The sequence below is a fragment of the Oncorhynchus nerka genome, linkage group LG22 (assembly GCF_034236695.1).
Source record: "Oncorhynchus nerka isolate Pitt River linkage group LG22, Oner_Uvic_2.0, whole genome shotgun sequence".
Taxonomy (NCBI): Eukaryota; Metazoa; Chordata; class Actinopteri; order Salmoniformes; family Salmonidae; genus Oncorhynchus; species Oncorhynchus nerka.
The window spans coordinates 9,340,613-9,354,256 of NC_088417.1; positions in this window are offsets into that span (position 1 = coordinate 9,340,613).

Below are 13,644 nucleotides of genomic sequence, written 5' to 3' on the forward strand. Positions count from 1 at the left end.
TTGGTTGTTGGTCGAGGTGGATGAGTAGACATATAATGCGAGAGTGTCTAGCAACCAAAAGGTTGAGTGTTCAAACCTCATCACGGACAACATTAGCTGATTAGCTACTTACTACTTTGCAACAACTTAGCATGTTAGCCCTAACCTTAACACCTAGCCTAACTAACGTTAGCCTTAGCCACCTAGCTAACCTTTGCCAGAAAAAATCTGCAATTCATAACATATTTTACAAATTGCAATTTGTCACATATTATATGAATTGTAATTTGTACCATATCATAGGAAATGGATGATGAACATCCACAAACTAATACATACCATACCAAATGTAACATATCATACTAATTGAGGGTGGCAGGTAGCCTAGCCTAGTGGTTAGAGTTTTGGGCCAGTAACTGAAAGGTCGCTGGATCAAATCCCCAAGCTGATGAGGTAAAAAGCTGTTGTTCTGCCCCTGAGCAAGGCAGTTAACCCACTGGGTGCTGAAACTGTGGATGTCAATTAAGGCAGCCCCCTGCACCTCTCTGATTCAGAGGGGTTGGGTTAAATGCTGAAGACACATTTCAGTAGAAGGCATTCAGTTGTACAACTGACTAGGTATCTCCCTAATTGGAGTGTCCCAGATCTACATTTACTATGTTACATCTACCCCTTGGTCTAGTTTGTGTAAGTAGGATGAGTAAAAGGACACTTCACTGTGGTCAAGGTGATTTATAGATTGTTTGTTTGAGGAAGCCACAGGATGGTTGCACCTTTTGATTTGCCAAAGAGAAGTGGATGGCCACCTGGGCAGCCAATCAGGGGAAAGGCAGGAGAGGAGATTTGACAGGTGTTAACTGGTCCCTTTAGGTTCTCATCCTGGACCGACAGTCAGAACTATAGCTGTCGGGAAGATTTCTGCCTGACTGTGTCCGCGGCACCTTGGCAGGACGTTGAATTAAATCTCGCCAAACAAGCCTCCTTTAATTCATATTCACGTCTCGCACCTTTAATTTAGCGCCGTCCTTGGCATTTCCACTTTTCTTGCAGTGTGATTAATTAGTATATGATATACAATGAGCACAAATTATTGCCGAGGCCAGTCCTTGAAATCAGAGTAGGGGGCTAATAAATAACATTATGTAAATTAACTTGCCAAGAATATTCTTTAATTTGTGAGAATTTTATGTAATGTTGGAACAAATAATAGAAATATGGACAAGGCATGCTGTAAAAAAGCTGTCGAAGCTCATTTGAACCACATAAAACTGCTTGATAACTCAAGCAGAGAGAAAATGACTGCTCGGCAAAGAGAGAGTATAAGGAATCGCTGGAGGCAGGACAGGGAGGGAGGACACATTTAGTTCATTTTGATTCACACTCCATATCCACATAATGCAATTGCTAAATGATTGTGGCAGCAACCGCAAACATGTAAAAACAACGTTATATATATATATATATATGTATATATTTTTTTTACAAACATCAATTTATTTTGCCAAAAAATATTAAAATATTTAATTCTATTGTTGGTGTATTTAGATAATTAAGACAAATTGTGGAGTACTTTGAAGTTTGAACTACTCGAGGTATAGCAGACAATCTATTTACCTCTGTCCAGGCAACCAACTGCCTCCAACCAAGTGTTCAAGACAGAATCCCCTTGATGGAAGGGTTTGGTAAATAAAAACTCACCAAACCCCTTAATGACAAGCAGGTCCTAAACATCTCAGCCTTTGGAGAGAAACGCATTACACAGCCGTCAGCCTGAGTGACGCGATGCCCTCCCCTTAATGGAACATTGCAAAATGGCGTCCTCATTCTGGAGAAATGACAACCCTGGAATATCACATGCCAATTAAAGGAGAGACAGATATCGGACGAGTGACATTTAATTCCCATAAATGTGATGGATATTAAACTGGAGAAAAATGTTCTGCAGGTCACTTCAGAAGGTCCTTTCGTTCTCCACAGTGAGATATTATATTATGACAGAAGGACCTGTGCCCACGTGCTCGTAGCACTCAAACAGAACCTTGGTGAAAACAACAAGTTTGTGTCAAAAAGGGTGCACATTTTGACTTCTTTCCCTAGCACTAACACACCTGATTCCACCAATCAAAGGCTTGATGACTTAATACGTGGAATCAGGTGTGCTAGTACTTGGGCTAAAACAAAAATGTGGACCCCTTTGGGTCTCCAGGACGAGGATTATGAACACCAAACATTATATTGAGCAGGTGTTTCCCAATGTTTTGTACATTCAGTGTACAGGCTGCATGACGTGACAATAGGCTATTGATGATTTGAGAAAGTCCAAGTAAAGCTTGCGCTCTGTTCTTTGCGTCAGGCTGCGTGATCGTACACTATATATATATATATAAAAGTATGTGGACACCCCTTCAAATTAGTAGATTTGGCTATATAAGTCGCACCCGTTGCTGACAGGTGTATATAGTCGTGGACAAAAGTTTTGAGAATGACACAAATATTAATTTTCACAAAGTTTGCTGCTTCAGTGTCTTTAGATATTTTTGTCAGATGTTACTTTGAAATACTGAAGAATAATTACAAGCATTTCATAAGTGGCAAAGGCTTTTAATGACAATTACATGAAGTTGATGCAAAGAGTCAATATTTGTAGTGTTGACCCTTCTTTTTCAAGACCTCTGCAATCCGCCCTGGCATGCTGTCAATTACCTTCTGGGCCACATCCTGACTGATGGCAGCCCATTCTTGCATAATCAATGCTTGGAGGTTGTCAGAATTTGTGGGTTTTTGTTTGTCCACCCGCCTCTTGAGGATTGACCACAAGTTTTCATCGGGATTAAGGTCTGGGGAGTTTCCTGGCCATGGACCCAAAATATCAGTGTTTTGTTCCCCGAGCCACTTAGTTATCACTTTGCCTTATAGCAAGGTGCTCCATCATGCTGGAAAAGGCATTGTTCGTCACCAAACTGTTCCTGAATGGTTGGGAGAAGTTGCTCTCGGAGGATGTGTTGGTACCATTCTTTATTAATGGCTGTGTTCTTAGGCAAAATTGTGAGTGAGCCCACTCCCTTGGCTGATAAGCAACCCCACACATGAATGGTCTCAGGATGCTTTACTGTTGGCATGACACAGGACTGATGGTAGCGCTCACCGTGTCTTCTCTGGACAAGCTTTTTTCCGGATGCCCCAAACAATCGGAAAGGGGATTCATCAGAGAAAATGACTTTACCCCAGTCCTCAGCAGTCCAATCCCTCTACCTTTTGCAGAATATCAGTTCCTGTTCCTGATGTTTTTCCTGGATAGAAGTTGCTTCTTTGCTGCCCTTCTTGACACCAGGCCATCCTCCAAAAGTCTTCGCCTCACTGTGCGTGCAGATGCACTCAAATCTGCCTGCATCCATTCCTGAGCATGCTCTGTACTGGTGGTGCCCCGATCCCGCAACTGAATCAACTTTAGAAAACGGTCCTGATGCTTGCTGGACTTTCTTGTGCGCGCCTTCACAACAATTGAACTGCTCTCCTTGAAGTTCTTGATGATCCGATGAATGCTTGATTTAGGTGCAATCTTACTGGCAGCAATATCCTTGCCTGTGAAGCCCTTTTTGTTCAAAGCAATGATGGCACGTGTTTCCTTGCAGGTAACCATGATTGACAGAGGAAGAACAATGATTCCAAGCACCACCCTCCTTTTGAAGCTTCCAGTCTGTTATTCAAACTCAATCGGCATGACAGAGTGATCTCCAGTCTTGTCCTCGTCAACACTCACACATGTGTTAACGAGAGAATCACTGACATGATGTCAGCTGGTCCTTTTGTGGCAGGGCTGAAATGCAGTGGAAATGTTTTTTGGGGGATTCAGTTAATTTGCATGGCAAAGAGGGACTTTGCAATTAATTGCAATTCATCTGATCACTCTTCATAACATTCTGGAGTACATGCAAATTGCCATCATACAAACTGAGGCAGCAGACTTTGTGAAAATGAATATTTGTGTAATTCTCAAAACTTTTGTCCACGACTGTACAATCAAGCACACAGCTATGCAATCTCCATAGACAATCATTGGTAGTAAAATGTCCTTTCTGAAGAGATCAGTGACTTTCAATGAGGCACCGTCATAGGATGCCACCTTTCCAACAAGTTAGTTTGTCAAATTACTGCCCTGCTAGAACAGCTCATTCAACTGTAAGTGCTGTTATTGTGAAGTGAAAAAGTTTAGGAGCAACAATGGCTCAACTGCAAAGTGGTAGGCCACATAAGCTCACAGAATTGGACCAGTGCTGAAGCGCGTAACGTGTAAAACGTGTCTGTCCTCGGTTGCAACATTCACTACCGAGTTCCAATCTGTATCTGGAAGCAATGTCAGCACAAGAACTGTTCGTCCGGAGCCTCATTAAATGGGTTTCCATGGTTGAGCAGCCGCACACAAACCTAAGATCACCATGCGGAATGGCAAGTGTTGGCTGGAGTGGTGGAGAGCTCGCCGCAATTGGAGGCTGGAGCAGCGGAAACGCATTCTCTGGACCATCTAGCAGTACGACGGATGAATCTGGGTTTGGCTGATGCCAGGAGAACACTACCTGCCGAATGCATAGTGCCAACTGTAAAGTTTGGTGGTATAGGAATAATGATCTGGGGCTGTTTATCATGATTCGGGTTAGGACCCTTAGTTCCAGGGAAGGGAAATCTTAATGCTACAGCATGCATTGACATTCTAGACTATTCTGTGCTTCCAACTTTGTGGCAAAAGTTTGGGGAAGGCCCTTTCCTGTTTCAGTATGACAATGTCGCCGTGCACAAAGCAAGGTCCATGCAGAAATGTTTGGTGAGATCGATGTGGATGAACTTGACTGGAGTGCACAGAGCCCTGACCTCATTCCCATCAAATAACTTCGGGATGAATTGGAATGCCAACTGAGAGCCAGGCCTAATCGCCCAACATCAGCACCCAACCGCACTAATGCTCTTGTGGCTGAAAGGAAGCAAGTCCATGCAGCAATGTTCCAACATCTAGTAGAAAACCTTCCCAGAAGAGTAGAGGCTGTTACAGCAGCAACAGGGGACCAACTCCATAGTAATGCCCATGATTTTTAAATTAGATGTTCAATGAGCAGGTGTCCACATACTTTTGGTCATGTGGGTTATTTTCACCCATCAGACTATTCTCAATGTAATCTTGTCTTTACTAAGATGTACAGTTTGTTTAGATATAGAATGGCCCATTATCAAATGGGCAGGAACAAAGGCAGGGGAAAAAATGCATGTACGGGAAACGTCCTGCCGGTTCGTTTTTCAGTAGGCTACTCTGGTTACAGGTGAAAATCCTCCCAAACTCCCATGGGCTCTCCAACTCTGCAGCTACCCAGTGCTCTGTATGCCATGGGCTCTCCAACTCTGCAGCTACCCAGTGCTCTGTATGCCATGGGCTCTCCAACCCTGCAGCTACCCAGTGCTCTGTATGCAGTGTATGCCATGGGCTCCCTGTATGCCATGGGCTCTCCAACCCTGCAGCTACCCAGTGCTCTGTATGCCATGGGCTCTCCAACCCTGCAGCTACCCAGTGCTCTGTATGCCATGGGCTCTCCAACCCTGCAGCTAACCAGTGCTCTGTATGCCATGGGCTCTCCAACCCTGCAGCTAACCAGTGCTCTATATGCCATGGGCTCTCCAACCCTGCAGCTACCCAGTGCTCTGTATACCATGGGCTCTCCAACCCTGCAGCTACCCAGTGCTCCGTATGCCATGGGCTCTCCAACCCTGCAGCTAACCAGTGCTCTGTATGCCATGGGCTCTCCAACCCTGCAGCTACCCAGTGCTCTGTATGCCATGGGCTCTCCAACCCTGCAGCTAACCAGTGCTTCATTTGGAAAAACAAGTGGAATCTGTTCAGGAACAATAGTAATAATAGTAGTTTAATTCAGTGGGGGTTTTTCGGGCTTGGGCTCATATATAGACCAATGCATAGGCCCATGCATCAGCTCTAATATGTATATGAGTGTTTTGAATGAATCATTATTAACTTAGAATGTGCTGTGATTTGATGATGTTGAAATGTTGAAGTTGAAATGGTGCTGGAATAGTGGAAGCAGCTCTTGTTTTCTTTGTGACTTGTGGTAACGCTCCGTGGTTCTAAATCAATAGTTGTTTAGTAGTCAGAAACATTGACTTGTCTGACCATGCTGTAGGTCACGTAACTGTTTGTTACATGCAATATGCTTTGTGGACTTCATCAGACAGATGCTGATCTCCGGTTTTGTAAGGAAACAAAGATTTGATTTTACCTTTAACTAAGCAAATCAGTTAAGAACAAAGTCTTATTTACAATGACAGCCTACCTGGGAGCAGTGGGTTAACTGCCTTGTTCAGGGGCAAAAAGACCGATTTTTACCTTGTCAGCTCGGGGACTCAACCCTGCAGCCTTTTGGTTATTGGCCCAATGCTCGAAACATTAGGCTTCCTGCCGCCCCAAAGATGTAGTTCAATTTCTTCTGCCACTGTGTCTTCTCATTGTCTTGGTCTTCATGAATATATATCACGGTGGCAGGTCATGTGACCTAACAGGTTATAGAGCAAACAACACAATTATCACAATGCATAGGTTTTAATATAGTTACACATAGGTTTTAATATAGTTACACATAGGTTTTAATATAGTTTTTTTATGGGTTGGCTTCCCCACTGATTTGACCCACGCACTGCCATTGTTGAACTTCTTTCTTCAAATTGATCAATCACAGTGAGGTTAGTTTAAAAAGCACAATACTGTTTTGATGATCAGTGTTTGATTATTTTTTTTTTATTGCATTTGCGTAGATGGTCAGAGTATTTAGAGGGACAATAGAGCCCTGAGTACCAGCCTTGGTTGTTAACGTGTTGGGTACTACCAAAGCATGTCCAGAGTACATAAAATGAGATTTTACTGTGGTCATGACTCACGACTGCTGGTGCGGCGGTAATATGGTCACCGCAACAGCCCTACGCATATATTGAATTGACTTACACCTAGTTTATTCTACTATTCTGACTCTAACTCAGTCACCGTAAAAGGAATTACTACTCTGACTTGCAAAATAAAGAAGATTCAATATGCTCTAAGTTTTTCTCTATCTTCATTAGGAAATTGTGTAAATGGCAGTTTTTTTGTGAAGAAAGTGTTAATTTTCATATAATATACAACTTCTCACGGGTGTTTTTTCTTGACTGATTACCATTTGATTGATGTGGTGCTACTGTATGTCATAGCATTTGAAAGGGCTGTTTCTCAGCGTTCACAATATGTATCATGTTTTCAGTGGTATAAAGTACTTCAAAAGTATAACTTAAGTCGTTTTTTTGAGAATTTCTGTACTCTTCTTTACATGTTTGACAACTTTTACTTTTACTTCACTAAAGGCTGTATCACAAGGCTGTATCACAAGGCTTTATCACAAGGCTGTATCACAAGGCTGTATCACAACCGGCCATGATTGGGTGTCCCAAAGGGCGGCGCACAATTGGTTTTGGCCGGTGTAGGCCGTCATTGTAAATAAGAATTTGTTCTTAACTGACTTGCCTAGTTAAATAAAGGTTAAATAATGAAGTAAATTGTGTACTTTTTACTCCATACATTTTCCCTTACACCCAAAAGTACTCATTACATTTTGAATGCCTAACAGGACAGCAAAATGGTCTAATTCACACAATAATCAAGAGAACATCCCTGGTCATCCCTACTGCCTCTGATCTGGAAGACTCACTAAACAGAGAACATCCCTGGTCATCCCTACTGCCTCTGATCTGGAGGACTCACTAAACAGAGAACATCCCTGGTCATCCCTACTGCCTCTGATCTGGAGGGCTTGCTTTTAATAACTTCTTATGGCTGGGGGCAGTATTGAGTAGCTTGGATGAATAAGGTGCCCAGAGTAAACTGCCTGCTACTCAGGCCCAGTTGCTAATATATGCATATTATTAGTAGATTTGGATAGAAAACACAACCGTTTCTAAAACTGTTTGAATGGTGTCTGTCAGTATAACAGAACTCATACGGCAGGCAAAAACCTGAGAAAAAATCCAAACAGGTAGTGGGAAATCTGAGGTTTGTAGTTTTTCAAGTCATTGCCTATCAAATATACAGTGTCTATGGGGTCATATTGCACTTCCTAAGGCTTCCACTAGATGTCAACAGTCTTTAGAACCTTGTTTGAGGCTTCTACTGTGAAGGAGCTGATTGAGTCAGGGGTCTGGCAGAGTGCCATGAGCTCATTCAGGCGCGCTCCCATGAGAGCGACCTGCGTTCCATTGCAATTCTAAAGATACTCTACTGCCTCTGATCTGAATGACTCACTAAACACATGCTTCATTTGTAAATTATGTCTGAGTGTTGGAGCATGCCCCTGGCTATCCGTAAATGTTTAAAAACTAGAAAATGGTGCAGTATGGTTTGATGCTGTCCTACCTGACCCAGGTCTTCGGCGCGGCTACCAGGATTGCGTCCTACCTGACAGGTACCAGGTGGCGTGGCGAGAATCTGTCTAATATAAGGAATTTGAAATAATTTATTATTTTACTTCTACTTTTGATACTTAAGTATATTTTAGCAATTACATTTCCTTTTGATACTTAAGTCAAATGAAATACGTTTAGACTTTTATTCAAGTAGGATTGTACTGGGCAAATTTCACTTTTACTTGAGTCATTTTCAATTAAGGTGTTTTTACTGTTACTCAAATATGACACATGTAAGTACCTTTTCCACCACTGCAAGTTTCCATATATGGTTTGACACCAGCAAATGATTCTCATTACTGCACGCAGGTCATGGTCTCAGTAAATTCAGGAATTCCCAAGTTCTCCTACCAGTGATGCAACAATGCCATTATGACAATTTACAGTTCCAGTTGTCAAATCAAATCAAATTGTTTTAGTCACATGGGCCGAATACAACGACCTTACAGTGAAATGCTTACTTAGGAGCCCTTAGCCAACAGTGCAGTTTCAAAAAATACTGATAAGAATAAGAGATAAAAGTATCAAGTAAATAAAGAGCAGCAGTAAAAATGAACAATATATACAGGGGGGTTGCAGTCAATGTGCGGGGACACCGGTTAGATGAGGTAGTATGTAAGGTACATGTAGGTAGAGTTAAATAAAGTGACGATGCATAGATGACAACAGAGAGTGGCAGTGGTGTGGAGAGGGAGGGGGGGCAATGCAAATAGTCTGGGTATCCATTTGACTAAATATTCAGGTGTCTTATGGCTTGGGGGTAGAAGCTGTTTTGAAGCCTCTTGGACCTAGCCTTGGTGCTCTGGTATGCTTGCCGTGTGGTAGCAGAGAGAAAAGTCTATGACTAGGGTGGATGGAGTCTTTGACAATTTTAAGGGCCTTCCTCTGACACCGCCTGGTATAGAGGTCCTGGATGGTAGGAAGCTTGGCCCCAGTGATGCACTGGGCTGTTCACACTACCCGCTGTAGTGCCTTGCAGTCGGAGGCATTTGCCATACCAGGCAGTGATGCAACCATGCTCTCGATGGTGCAGCTGTAGAACCATTTGAGGATCTGAGGACCCATGCCAAATGTTTTCAGTCTCCTGAGGCGGAATAGGTTTTGTCGTGCCCTCTTCACGACTGTCTTGGTGTGCTTGGACCATGTTAGTTTGTTGGTGATGAGAATGGGGGCGTGCTTAGTCCTCTTTTTCCTCTAGTCCACAATTATCTGGGGCGGCAGGGTAGCCTAGTGGTTAGAGTGTTGGACTAATAACCGGAAGGTTGCAAGTTCAAACCCCCGAGCCGACAGGGTACAAATCTGTCGTTCTGCCCCTGAACAGGCACTGTTCCTAGGCCGTCATTGAAAATAAGAATTTGTTCTTAACTGACTTGCCTAGTTAAATAAAGGTAAAATAAATAAAAAAATCTCCTTTGTCTTGATCACGTTGAGAGAGAGGTTGTTGTCCTGGCACCACACGGCCAGGTCTCTGACCTCCTCCCTATAGGCTGTCTCGTTGTTGTCGGTGATCAGGGCTACTGTTGTGTCATCGGCAAATTGAATGATGGTGTTGGAGTCATGCCTGGCCGTGCAGTCATGGGTGAACAGGGAGTACAGGAGTACAGGAGGGGACTGACCACGCACCTATGAGGGGCCCCTGTGTTGAGGATCAGCGTGGCGGATGTGTTATTACCTACCCTTACCACCTGGGGGTGGCCCATCAGGAATTCCAGGATCCAGTTGCAGTGTCCTTGGCTTATTTAATGAGATTTGAGGGCACTATGGTGTTGAACGCTGAGCTGTAGTTTTATTGATCAGTCACTGGTGTTTCCTGCTTTAATTTTTGCTTGTAAGCAGGAATCATGAGGATGGAATTATAGTCAGATTTGCCAAATGGAGGGCGAGGGAGAGCTTTGTATGCCTATCTGTGTGTGGAGTGTAGGTGGTCCAGAGTTCTTTTCCCTCTGGTTGCACTTCTAACATGCTGATAGAAATGTGGTAAAACTGATTTAAGTTTCCCTGCGTTAAAGTCCCTGGATACTGGGAGCGCCGCCTCTGGGTGAGAGTTTCTTGTTTGATTATGGCAGTATACAGCTCATTCAATGCTGTCTTAGTGCCAGCCTCTGACTGTGATGGTATGTAAACAGCTACAAAGAATATAGATTAAAACTCTCCAGGTAGATAGTGTGGTCTGCAGCTTATCATGAGAAACTTTACCTCAGGCGAACAATAGCTCTAGACTTCCTTAGATATCGTGCACCAGCTGTTGTTCACAAAAATACGTAGACAGTTTCCCCTTGTCTTACCAGACGCCGCTGTTCTATCCTGCCGGTACATCGTATAACAAGCCAGCTGTATGTTGGTATTGTCGTCGTTCAGCCACAACTTAGTTAGATGGCGTTGTAAAGCCTAGCGTTTCAAGCCCCGGGGAACAACTAAAGACGGACCATTTGTTCGACATTTATATTTTCTTTAAATGCCATGTTTCACATTAGCAACCCCCACCCCCCAAACAATAATTTGGATACTGTACATTCGGAAACTATTCAGACCCTTTGGCTTTTTCCACATTTTGTTACGTTACAGCCTTTTTCTAAAATGAATTATTACTGTATTTTTTCTCATCAATCTACACACACAATACCCCATAATGACAAAGCAAAAACAGGTTTCTAGACATGTTTGCACATTCATTAAAAAATGTAAATAGAAATACCTCATTTACGTAAGTATTTAGACCATTTGCTATAAGACTCGAAATTGAGCTCAGGTGCATCCTGTTTCCATTGATCATCCTTGAGATGTTTCTACAACGTGATTGGAAAGGTACACACCTGTCTATATACTGTAAGGTCCCACAGTTGACAGTGCATGTCAGTGCAAAACCAAGCCATGAGGTCAAAGGAATTGTCCGTAGAACTCTGAGACATGATCCTTGAGATTGCCAAAATGCACCTAAAGGACTCAAAAACAAGATTCTCTGGTCTGATAAAACCAAGACGGAACTCTTTGTCCTGAATACCAAGTGTCACGTCTGGAGGAAACCTGGCACCATCCCTACTGTGAAGCATGGTGGTGACAGCATCATGCTGTGGGGATGTTTTTCAACGGCATGGACTGGGAGACTTGATGAAAACCTCCTCTAGAGCGCTCAGCACCTCAGACTGGGATTCACATTCCAACAGGACAACGACCCTAAGCACACAGCCAAGACAATGCAGAAGTGGCTTAGGAATAAGGCTCGGAATATCCTTGAGTGGACCTACCTGGACTTGAATGTGTTTTATAAAATGTATACATTTTCTAAAAACCTGTTTTTCCTTTGTCATTATGGGGTATTGTGTGGTATTGTATATATTGATGGGGGGGTTAATCAATTTTAGAATAAGGCTGTGACGTAACAAAATGTGTATAAAGTCAAGGGGTCTGAATATTTTCCGAATGAACTGTATAACGTGTGGAGACGCCCTATGGAGCATACAGATGTATGTAGTAACTATGTGATTAGAAGGGGTAGGCACTAGGCCCCGGGCCAGTGGGAGGTCAGGAATGAGGGCTCTATTTCAAACACACCTCTATCCATCTCTCTCCAGGTGCTACAGAGGACAGAATGTTCCAAGGACCTCCAGAGCCATCTGACCAACTCACTGAGAACTCTCCACTCATAATAGTACACTTGATGCACTCTGTAAATCTCCTTTTCTACGGCAGTCTGCCTGTGTGATCGCATATCATATTATCTAGGGCCACTGGTTGGATTTGGATTTAATGTACTCACTCAAACTCATGCTCTTTCCTCCCTGTAAAAGTCTCCCAGGCTTTTATAAAAACGAACGTGTGTCCATCCCCCTATTCGGTAAGTGAGTATTCTGTGCTATGGTACTCTAGAGCATCACATCAACAAAACTGCCACCCTGTTGTCAGCTATCATTAGACAGTTCCCTTAGGATGAAAGCAAGTATCTAACTAAGCCTTTCAATGGCCACATATTGGAGATGACCAAATGCAGTAAAGTTTTGTATATACAACTCAATGTTTATTGTTATTTTTTCGTAGCTCTTTTTATGTTTTTTACTTTAGTTTATTTTGTAAATAACTCTTATTTTTCTTCAAACCTGTTGATCCTACCCCCTACTTTTTCGAACATTCTGTTAAAAATCGTGCAACATTTCAGCGCCCTGCTACTCATGCCAGGAATATAGTATATGCATATGATTAGTATGTGTGGATAGAAAACACTCAGACTTTTCTAAAACTGGTTAAATCACGGCTGTGACTATAACAGAACGTGCGTTTCATCGAAAAGCGCAGGAAAATCTGATCACTGAAAATGGGAAAATATATCAATGCGCCACTTGAACGAATTGTTGAATAGAAACCACATTACATGGGGCCGAGGTTGCAATACCTACAGCTTCCACACGATGTCAACAGTCTTGTCATTTGCCTAGGATTTGTTTCTTGGTCAAACGGACAAGAGACAGCCCATTTCTTCCGGTCTCCGACCGGATATTTTGGTTGAGATTTACCTGGACATTATTTCAAAACGTACAGCTATAGAATATACATCGCCTCGTGATGAATTTGATCGATTATTAACGTTTACTAATACCTAAAGTTGCATTACAAAAGTATTTCGAAGTATTTTGTGAAAGTTTATCGTCGACTTTTTTAATTAAAAAAAATGACGTTGCGTTATAAAACATTGTTTTTTTCCTTGATCACACAGTCTTCATAGATCGATATCTAGGCTATATATGGACCGATTTAATCGAAAAAAATACCCAATAGTGATGTTTATGGGACATCTAGGAGTGCCAACAAAGAAGATTGTCAAAGGTAATGAATGTTTTATATTTTATTTGTGCGTTTTGTGTAGCGCCGACTATGCTAATTATTTTGTTTACGTCCCCTGCGGGTATTTTGGTGTGTTGCATGCTATCAGATAATAGCTTCTCATGCTTTCGCCGAAAAGCATTTTAAAAATCTGACTTGTTGGCTGGATTCACAACGAGTGTAGCTTTAATTCAGTACCCTGCATGTGTGTTTTAATGAACATTTGAGTTTTAACGATTTCTATTAGCATTTAGCGTAGCGCATTTGCATTTCCAGATGTCTAGATGGGACGCCTGCGTGTCGGGGGGACGCAAGAGGTTAAAACTGCATTGCTGGTTAATGGCTTGTATGTAAAATTTCAAGGTGCAT